General features: G+C 43.8%; 1 non-coding gene across 1 annotated transcript; it reads right to left on the reverse strand.

Annotated features, from left to right (window-relative positions):
• Positions 1 to 3,051: 3,051 nt before the first annotated feature.
• On the reverse strand, positions 3,052 to 3,122 carry TRNAG-CCC. The gene has a single exon. It is a non-coding gene; the product is annotated as a tRNA-Gly (tRNA).
• Positions 3,123 to 10,764: the final 7,642 nt, after the last annotated feature.

Below are 10,764 nucleotides of genomic sequence, written 5' to 3' on the forward strand. Positions count from 1 at the left end.
TTCACGCCCCCCTCCCTGGAGACCTACTTTTCAGGTTTCAGCAGGTGGGTATGCTCCCAGTCTGTCAGAATGGATGCCTTGCAGGCTGTAACCCTTTATAAAAAATAAAATCTCCTTTCTTTCTAAATTTATAAATTGTGTGATTTTTCACTTGACAGCTTTCAGTTGTCAGTCAAGTCACTGACTGGGAAAAGTCATTTGCAATATATTTATTTGAAAAATGACTCAATTCCTGAATATATAAGAGAACTTTCGTAAATCAGTAATATAAAGCTAAGCCAAATAAAATCGGGCAAAATATCCAAATAGGCCTTTGAAAAGGATAATTTCTTATATGTTGGAAGCCATAAGAAAATATGCTTCATAGTATTGCTCATTAGGCAAGTACAAATTAATTCCACACGGAGACATCACTAACCACTCATCAGTGTATGGTTACTTTTTTAATTTTCTGAGACAGGGTCTCACTCTTTGTCACCCAAGCTGCAGTGCAACGGTGCGATCTTGGCTCTCTGCAACCTCCCCCTCCTGAGTAGCTGGGACTACAGGTGCATGCCACCATGCCTGGCTAATTTTTGTATTTTTGGTAGAAACGGGGTTTTGCCATGTTGGCCAGTTTGGTCTGAGAGCATAGCTACATTTCAAAAAGTTAGTACACCAAATGCCGACAAGAATTTGGTGCCACTTCAACTGTCATTGCTGGTGAAAAAACATTCTAGAAGACTGGCAATTTATACCAATGTTAAACTTATACTCAGGTCATGACCCAGCAATTGAAGTACTTCCATGAATCTCAAGTGCACAAAAAGACTGTTATAAGAATATTCATCACAAGAATTCAGTAACACCACAATTGAGAAGTGATCCATGAACTACGTGGATATATCTCATGAGTATAATGAACATAACTGCAGAAAAAAGGCCAGATACAAAAGATATGTCCATTCACTCATGTGAACTTTAAGAACAGGTGATTGTAACCTATGGGAATAGACATCAGAATAGTGATTAAGAGGACACAGGGTGAGAATTGCCTGGAAAGGGGCTCTAACAGGCCTTTCTCAGACGATGGCAATTTTCTATAACTTAAGCTGGATGGTGATTACATTTATCAAAATTAAATTGCACTAAAGATTTGTGCACTTTATGTGAACTGTAGTTTATTTACTGTTCTTATTCCTTGAACCCGGGAGATGGAGGTTGCAGTGAACCGAGATTGAGCCACGACATTCCAGCCTGGATGACAGAACAAGACTACATCTCAAAAGTACTAATAATAGTAATAGTAGTCTTAACAGCAGAGGTGCACTAAAGCCATTGTGCCTTGCACAATCTCATTTTATGAGAATTTTTATGCTCTCATAAAAATCAGTGGATGGGGAATGGAGGCAAGCCGGTGTCGACCATGACAACTGGTTTAGATTTTATTGTAAACTCACTAAAAGCTCGTTCTCATTTTGTGTTTTTTAAAAATCCCACTGATACAGCTGTTTTCTCTACCAGAAAGACTATAACCGCATTATGTCATCAGTGGAAGCTACAGACAAAGAGTCCTTGAGAGGCAGCAGCTTCACCTACGGGATTTTTTTCTGCTCAGTTGTGAGACTACGAGCATGTCCAAGTTTTCCTTTTGGCCAGGCCGCCCCCTAGTTTGTGCACTGTGGGCTAAACTCCAGAAGCTGGTGCCCTTCTGGGCCAGCGGTTTACTCGGCTCTCTGGAGGCTGCTAGGATTAAAGGCGAAGCAAATGACAAGTCTATTAGCCACAATCGCAGGATACAAAACACTTCTGTGACTCAGATTAGAACCCAGGTTGCAGCAACCACAACTAGAAGTATTAACCACTACATGACCACAAAGCCTGCTGACAACCATTGTACTTCTTATGTATTTTTTTTTTAATGTAAAAACACTCACACTATTTTCTATGCTTTATTCTTGGACGTCTGCAGATTTCCGTGCTTTTCTCTCTTTCACGTACTTCTCCGTTACTCTCTCCCTACTCTGCTACATAATTTTAAAAAGTCTCATCTCTCAGGATCCGGCCACTGCCTCTACAACAAGCCTGCTGGGAGATCTTGTTGTCCCATCTACACCTCTGCCTTCTTTTTTTTTTTTTCCGGAGTCCATGTGTGGGGTCCAGGCTGGAGTGCAGCAGGCAATCTTGGCTCACCGCAACCTCGGCCTCCCAGGTTCAAGCGATTCTCCTGCCTCAACCTCCCAAGTAGTTGGAATAGCAGGTGCATGGCACCACATTCGGCTAAATTGTGTATTTTTAGTAGAGACGAATTTCACCATGTTGGCCAGGATGGTCGTGAACTCTTGACCTCAACCGATCCATCCGCCTCGGCCTCACACAGTGCTGGGATTACAAGCGTGAGCCACCGTGCCCGGCCAAATTTCAGGCCAACACCTGTTGACATACATTGCCAGACACACGGAATCCCTCGCGGAACACCGATGGGCCCACAAAACACGCGGAGGCCGCGGTGGCTGACGATGTTAGCAAATTCGGTCCACGGTGTCTAGGGTACAGCCCCGAGGGTCCACTGGCCACCTCTGCTCAAGGACCAGTCTCCGCCGCTCCTCTTATCTCCACGCAGATTCTTCCCCACACACCTCCCCTTTCTTTGGGCCGCCGAGGCCTCTTGGACCTTTGAGGTGGCTGCCCCGCCCGCAGCTTCTCTCCTTCCTGGAGTTTCATTTCTTGATCCTCTCCATAGTGACTCAGCGGTAAGCCCAAGGTCCAGCACGCGAATCAGGAACCTGATGGTTCTTTGGGTTTGCAGGGATCCGCCCAGAGAATAGATGAAAGTAACAGGTACCAATATCAAAACTGCAGTGACTCACCAGAAACACTTCGTGCTTGCCATTTTGCTAAGCCGTTTGTTGAGTCCAACAACTGCACGGGTCCTGGGTTAGTCTCCTGAATGTCTTTTGCCGCTACTTTGACGAGTGTTGGCAGTTTACTTTGTGGTGGCCAAGGCCCTAAATGCACTATTTGGTTATGGAGTATAATTTTGCAGAGAAGAAGTGAAAAAGACAAACCCATTGCATTGGCCGGGAATTGAACCCGCTTCTCCCGCATGGGAGGCGAGAATTCTACCATTGAACTCCCAATGCCTCTCACTATCAACTCCCTGGAGGATACCAAAAAAGAGTATCTAGAAAGACTTATCAAACTAATTCATTTATCAAATCAAACTCTTAACTCTCAGGTCTTTCTACCTGCTTTACAAACCCATATAATAAAATACCAGAAATTCATTCATGTTTCTTTTTTCTAATCCTAAATCTTCAGTTGTCAACCTCAAACTGCTGCCTTAGTGGTTCTGAGAAGGTAACCTAACTGGTAGTTTAGGTAAGTAAAGTTCTAATCCAGGGAGGGAATAAGAAGCAGAAGCAGAATTAGAAGAAAGAGGAAATAAAAGGACAAAATCAAGGTAGAGACAATGAAGAAACAAAGGTTGGTCCACTGAGTTAGTCTTTTGTTGCTGGTTTTTTTGGCAAAAGAGTAATGATCGGTCTTGTAATCATTATAATACTATTATTTGTCTGCCTGAAGATGTATAAAGCATTTGAAGGAAATGTGATATGAAAAGATTAATAACGCTTGCAGTCAATATTTCATCGTTAGGGGAATCCAATTTCCTAAGTTAATATGCTTTGACATATTATCTATGTAAGGAGTAGACTAAGGAAATATTGATGGTCAAAATATTAACATATTAGTCTTCTGATGAAGTTCAAATAGTAGAGAGATTTCTTTCCTCAATTTTCCCTGGAAAGATTAAACTGAAGAGAAAAATCCAGAGTTTGCCCTACATGTTGGGTCTGAGAGTTGTTATGACTTTTTCAAAGACAGGAGCTGTGTGTGACATGGAATCATGCTTTTTCTCTAGCTGAGAAGCCAAGCTAGGTCCAGGCTGGGTCATAAACTTGAGCCCAAGAAGGAAATCACCCTTTACATTGACTTCGCAGAGCTTTGGCTGTTCTCTGTTCTTTGCCCAACACCCAAGACACACACCAACTCTGGCCAACAAACCTTAACATTTTATCTATATCAACCAGAGCTAAATTTATTCCCAAATCTCCTTCTAAAATACAAACCTGTACTTTCTGCTCTCAACTTTTAAATTTACAAAGGCCTCATATGCATCTCAGAGTCACAGATGCTAAAACTCAACACACCAGTGAGTTCCCTGTCAGCATCATGGACCCCCCTCTATCTTAAAACTCAGTGATCAGACCCAAGCACAGCATCTCCCAAAGAGTAGTGCATTGTCCTGGGTGTTTAAATGATCACTAAAACCTGTTTCTACTCCTGCCTGGCACACTTAGTCTTGCAGACTGCTACCTTCTCCTTCTGTCCTCACATGGTGGAGAGAGAGAGAGAGCACTTTGGTCTTTCTTCCATTTCCGATAATGACACTGATCTCATCATGGAGATCCCATGGTCATGATCTCATCGAACTGGTGAGGACCACCATCCATCCTATTTGCCAAGCCAGATCTTTCTTTGGATAAACTCTCTCATTTTCACAGCACAACAATTTCGGTTCAATTCAAAAAATAGTGTTTAAATGTATTGGATACTCAAGCTTACTGCCACTTTATTACCACACTTTTCCATCTATCAGCTCTTGCATCCATTAACATAAGCAGAAAAAAAACTGGACTCCCAGCCAGGAGCGGAGGCTCATGCCTGTAATCCCAGCAATTTGGGAGGCTGAGGTGGGCAGATCATGAAGTTAGGAGGTTGAGACCATTCTGACTAACACGGTGAAAACCCATCTCTACTAAAACTACAAAAAAAAAAAAAAATTAGCTGGGCATGGTGGCATCCACCTGTAGTCCCAGCTACTTGGGAGGCTGAGGCAGAAGAATCACTTGAACCCAGGAGGCAGAGGTTGCAGTGAGCCGAGATCACACCATTGCACTCCAGCCTGGGCAAAAGAGCAAGACTCCATCTCAAAACAACAACAACAACAACAACTGGACTCCCTAGAGCCACTGTAGTATGCACCGTTCACTTGTCACACTGTATGCTGAGTGACCCTTCCACAGCTTAAATCCGCACATAACTTCAGCCTAAAACCATGTAATGTCCCCTTATTTTTTCAGTACAATGATTAACACTATATTATCTGTACCCTGCTTCCCTCTATGCTCATCATTCTAATAGCTCTTGCCAATACTCAAATCCAGGAGCAGTAAACTACTTGACATGTCACAAACTTTTCAGATTCACACCAGTGGATGCCCCGGTGAACCAGCTATCTTAACTCAGGCTTCCATAACAAAATACCACAGACTGGTTGGCTTAAACATGAGAAATTTCTTTCCCACAGTTTGAGAGGCTGAGAAGTCCAAGATCAAACTGCCAGCTGATTCGGTTCCCTGGTGAGGGCTCTCTCCCTGGCTTGCAGACTGCTACCTTCTCCTTCTGTCCTCTCATGGTGGAGAGAGAGAGAGCACTTTGGTCTTTCTTCTGTTTCTTATAATGATACTGATCTCATCATGGAGATCCCATGGTCATAACCTTATCCTGATTACCTCCCAAAGGCCCTGCCTCCAAAATACCTTCACCTTGGGGTTTAAGGCTTTGATATATAATTTGAAGGGGACACATTCATTCCATTACACCAGCACCTGCATTTGCAATCCAGTCTCTGGGCCAGGCTTAGCAGTGTAGAGCCCAAGGCTTCAATTGACAGGATTTTTATGCTCTCATGCTCTGGCTCCTTGGCTCTGGAAGTTTCTAGAACCAGCAGGGTGATACATCCTTCAGCAACTATGCTGTAAAACACATGGTGAGTAAAAGAGTGCCCTGTTAAGTATTTTGGTTATGCCCCCATTAGTGTGCTTGGCTCAACCTATTAATAGTAAGTAGTGATTGCTGTTCACCTCAGTACCATCCCCTGCAGTCATCCTATCCATTCCATTCTCCTATCCTTGGCTTGATGGTTCAATTCTCTTAAGTGATGTATTCCTGGTACTCTCCTTTTTCCCTCAGAGATATCATGTGATTTCTTCGATTCTCTCCACCTCTACAGGTTAATAAGTCTACTTTTTAAAAAATCTGTAGAGGGATGTTGGGAAACTGTTGGGAAACTGTGGGGAGAACCGTTGGGCTTTTCTCCTGGGTGAAGTGCAGATTCCTGAAGATTCTGGGCCTTGGCCTCCAGCTGCCCTAGTGCTGGCCACTTAGCTGTTCTCAGCAGCCTCACCTTGCCCAGTGGTGCTGAAGCGCACTGCCAAGAGGTCAGAAGGCCAAGCAAGAGTTGGTGGCTATGGCCTGGAACCCATCTAGGCAAAATTGAGGGTGCGCGGGGACAAAGCAATAGAGAAGGATGGGCAATACAGGATCTGTACACCACACGTTACGAATTTTATTTATTGAATTGTTGATTACATAAGCCTCCGGAGAGTTGTTTGGACACTTAACGGTTTTCTGAGGATTATTTGGGGAAGGGGTATGCATGCAAATGTATATACATAATTGATGTGATTTCGGAATATCGACTCTAAGAGTTCCAGATGCAGATTTAGAACCTTTTTAAAACATGTTTTGTTTTATTGTCTCGCAAATCAGCCAGATCTGCAACTGATCAGAGTAAAGCGAAGCCAAGCGGGACCCTTAGGAAATGCGCTAAGATGTCATCCACTTTCAGTGTCAGCCTGTGAAAATTCAGGCGATAGAAGAGAATGAAGAGAACTTTAAGGAATTTCTGGAACCAAAGCTAATATTAAGCAGGCCTGCTGTGACGCCCTCTTACTGGCAGACCAGTGGAAATTGAAGCCTGATCGACAATCTGTCTAGATTGATGAGGTCTAAAATGTATCCACAGCTTCAACTACTTTTCTGTGTGTTTCCCAACCTCGATTAAACTCCCCTGCCCACTCTGAGAGGATTCGCCACCTTTATGTCGGGTCTGGACCCTTTGGAGTCCCACATGGACAAGACAAAAGGGGCATTGCCTTTTCCTACAGGAGCGGGAAGAGCCTTCACAGGGGAGGAAACACAGACTAACAGAGCACATCCCCATATACTTGAGCCCTGCCGGGTTCCAGCAAATCCAACAAGGCATTCTCTGAAGCTTCTCTGGAAACAGAAGGAGTGTGAGGTTTCTGATAAGACAAGAAGAGCCAAAGAGAGGGGACTCAGTCCTTCCCCTGGCTCTAGAGAACAAACCCAGAAGAGGGGCAGATCCAAAGGAAAAGCGCAAAGGCAGCCGAACCCCAGAACCCCACGACCTGAGCGAGCCAAGGGTGGCGGATTAAATTGCGTTTACCAGAACAGTTGTTTGCTCACATTAAGAAATCATGGAAGAGGGATTGTGTAAGCAATCTGAGCGTTTTATTCATGAAGGGGTATTGGATTTTGCCAATGCTTTTTCTGCCTCAAGTGGTATAATCATCTCCTTTTTCTTTTTAGTTTGTTGATATGGTGGAGTACACTGATTAATTTTGGAATATTGAACAAACTTTGCACACTTGGAGTAAATCCTGCTTTGTGATGGTGCATTTTTTGTACATTGCCGGATTTGACTTGCTAATATTTTGTTGATTTTTGCATCTAAATTTATGTGGGATATTGGTCTATAGTTTTCTTTTGTGCTGTCTTTGCCTGGTTTTGGTGTGAGGATGATATTAGCCTCATAAAATGAGTTGGGAAGTGTTCCCTCTTCTTATATTTTTCCAGAATAGATTGTGTGAATTAGTGTTAATTCTTCTTTAAATGTTAGTAGAATTATTCAGTAAAACTATCTTGGCATGACCATTTCTTTGTGGGGAGTTATTTAATGACAAATTCAATTTTTCAGTGTTTATAGGATTCTGCAGATTGTCTATTTCATCTTGGTTGAGTTTACTAGTTTGTGGATTTTAAGAACTTCGTCCGTTTCTTCTAAATTGTTGAATTAAGAGTGTAAAGTTGTTCTTTCTATTCATTTATTATCATTGCAATGATGCAGGCCAATTCCTATTTTTAATCTTATTCCCCCTCCCCCATATTTTAGTCAGAACACTTCTCATGCAATTTGGCCATTATTGACTACTCACCTGGATCCCCTGAAAGTTTAGATAATGTTTTATTGATCTGTGAATTCATGGTTCCTAGTTCAGGGTCAAGAATTAAAGAAGTTCTTAGTAATATTTGCCCAATGGCTGGACAACTTCTCTTCCATAGAAAGAACTCTACTTTATACCACCATTTGGTCCATGTCCTGAGACCAGTTATCTGTGATAAGACTTGATGAAAACAGACTGTTCTCAGCAATTCCTCTCAATGGTTCACCCTCTTATATAGAAGAGTATTTTTGGCCTGCATATACTTTGAGCTATCACTCCCAGTTTAGGAGAGCTATCACATTTGTCGAAATTATCTGTTTGTGTTCATCCTCCCACTGGCTTGAGTTCCTCAGGAAGACATTAATATCTGAACCCAAGTGCTAAACACAGGGAAACGAAAATTCAGCACTTAACATGTTCATAAGATATTGTATGTAAAGCCTTTCTCAATTGTAAATACAGAAGAACATTATCAGTATCGCTGCTTCAGATACAAGAATTATCCTACTCTGGCCCCTCCTAAACTTAGGGCAGAACTATTTAAGGTAAAATGGAGTCTCCAACCCTTCTCTAAGCACCATTTATTCCTGCTAAGCCCACACTTACTTGAGGAGAGTCCACTGCTAGGGCAGTCCCAAGGTCAAGGCCCCTGGGTCTTAGGCAGGGTTTCATGGAATTGGTGTTCCCCTCTTGGACTTGGTGTTCCCCCTCAGTATAAACCAGACCTGAATTTATCTTATGGATCCCCTTCACATGGTGCACAAGTTCACTGTGGAGTAAGTTACAAACTGCTCAGCCCAAGATGTTCTTTGAGGAATCTGATGATGCTGTAGACACTCTTTTCTCCTGACTTATCTGAACCCAGCTTGAAATCTGTCCTTATTCTCACCACCATAGGCTACCACATGTTCCACTATTACTTTGGACTTTAAAAAATTATTTTCGGCCGGGCGCGGTGGCTCAAGCCTGTAATCCCAGCACTTTGGGAGGCCGAGACGGGCGGATCACGAAGTCAGGAGATCGAGACCCTCCTGGCTAACACGGTGAAACCCCGTCTCTACTAAAAATACAAAAAATTAGCCGGGCGAGGTGGTGGGCGCCTGTGGTCCCAGCCACTCGGGAGGCTGAGGCAGGAGAATGGCGTGAACCCAGGAGGCAGAGGTTGCGGTGAGCTGAGATCCGGCCACTGCACTCTAGCCTGGGCGACAGAGCAAGACTCCGTCTCAAAAAAAAAAAAAAAAAAATAGTTAAAAAAATTATTTTCATCCTCCAAACTTGCTGACTTTCTTCCATTTTGTGTCTCAGCTTTGCACTTTAAGGGCATTGGCTCAGGCTGGGCTGGGTCCTGGAAACATGCAGTAGGGACCAAGGTCAGTCTCCGCTGCAGCGTCCGAAGTATGTTGAATACACATCTCACTCACTCATAGACTCAGAGAAAACTGAGCAGAAAGTGACCCTAGAGAACTAGAACAATAACCTGATCTTCCTGATGAGGAAACGGAGGCTCAGAAAGGCTAAAAGATTTTCCCAATCTCCCTCACTACTTGATGGCAGCAGAGCCACCACACAAGCCTTGGCCTCAGCTTCCCTGTCCAAAGCACCTAATTCACCCTCCAGGCATGTCAAAGGACTTTGTATCAAACATAGTTATTTCCACTGTTAAAACAAGAATTTCAGGAGAATGTCTCCTGGGAAATATCTTTTTTCAGCTATATACTCCTATTATTTATACTCAGTCAGTTTTCAATCACTGGCTGATAAAACAGGACTAAGGAACACATATGTGTCAACTAACATCCCAATCGAATAAAATGTATTTATGAGATTATCTGTAAAATGTCTGGAGTGAAATTTGGTGGGTTTCCAAGATGGCTGACTAGGGACAGCTGACACCAGTTCTCCTCAGAAAGATCAAAGTTACCAGTGAATGGACACATTCCAAACAGAAAACAGAGAGAAGAAAGCCAGGTCCTGCTGGAGTGCCCACAGGAAGTAGCTGGGGTGCAGAAAAGGGAAGCAGCAAGAGTCTGGCAGAAATCAACCCCTAAGGAACTTGGAGCCCCACAGGGTAGGTGGGAGTGCTTCTCTGTTCCCCTGACCCCTCTGACAATCTGCCGACTGTTAAACTGTTGGGGAGACCCTCTGCCCTCATGATAGGACAACACCATCAGTAGCAGTTTGAAAACTTCCCAGGGACAGAGAACTGAGTGGCCAGCACATGCAGGCATGCCTGCACTTTCCTCACACTCAAACTGAGACTGGCTGCCATGCTGGTTGTGTACCCATGGTGGAGCACTATCTTGCCTGGGGATTCTCTACCCTTGAGTCATTGTCCACCTGCAATATGCCCACAACCAACTCTGACTTTGATAAGTACAGGGCAGGTCCCTGGGGAGCTGCAGGACCCCTGGAGAGCTAATGCTGAGCATGGGCCACCCATAAGCGAGGGGGAAGCACAGACTGCCAAAGCCCTCCTAGGGACAAAGAAAACACTGGCAGGACACCAATCGCAGAAGAAGGCAGCACTGACATTCAGGAACGGGGGTGAAAAAGCAGGAAAAGTAGGGGTCATCTCTTTCCTCCCCTCCATACGGCTGCAGACATAGCAGTGGTTCTTTTCTCCAGGACCCAGTGAGTGTGCACTAGGAGAGAACATTATTCACGTTATTCATGGTGACGTGATTAACCAGGC

Source organism: Piliocolobus tephrosceles, chromosome 1, assembly GCF_002776525.5.
Source record: "Piliocolobus tephrosceles isolate RC106 chromosome 1, ASM277652v3, whole genome shotgun sequence".
Taxonomy (NCBI): domain Eukaryota; kingdom Metazoa; phylum Chordata; class Mammalia; order Primates; family Cercopithecidae; genus Piliocolobus; species Piliocolobus tephrosceles.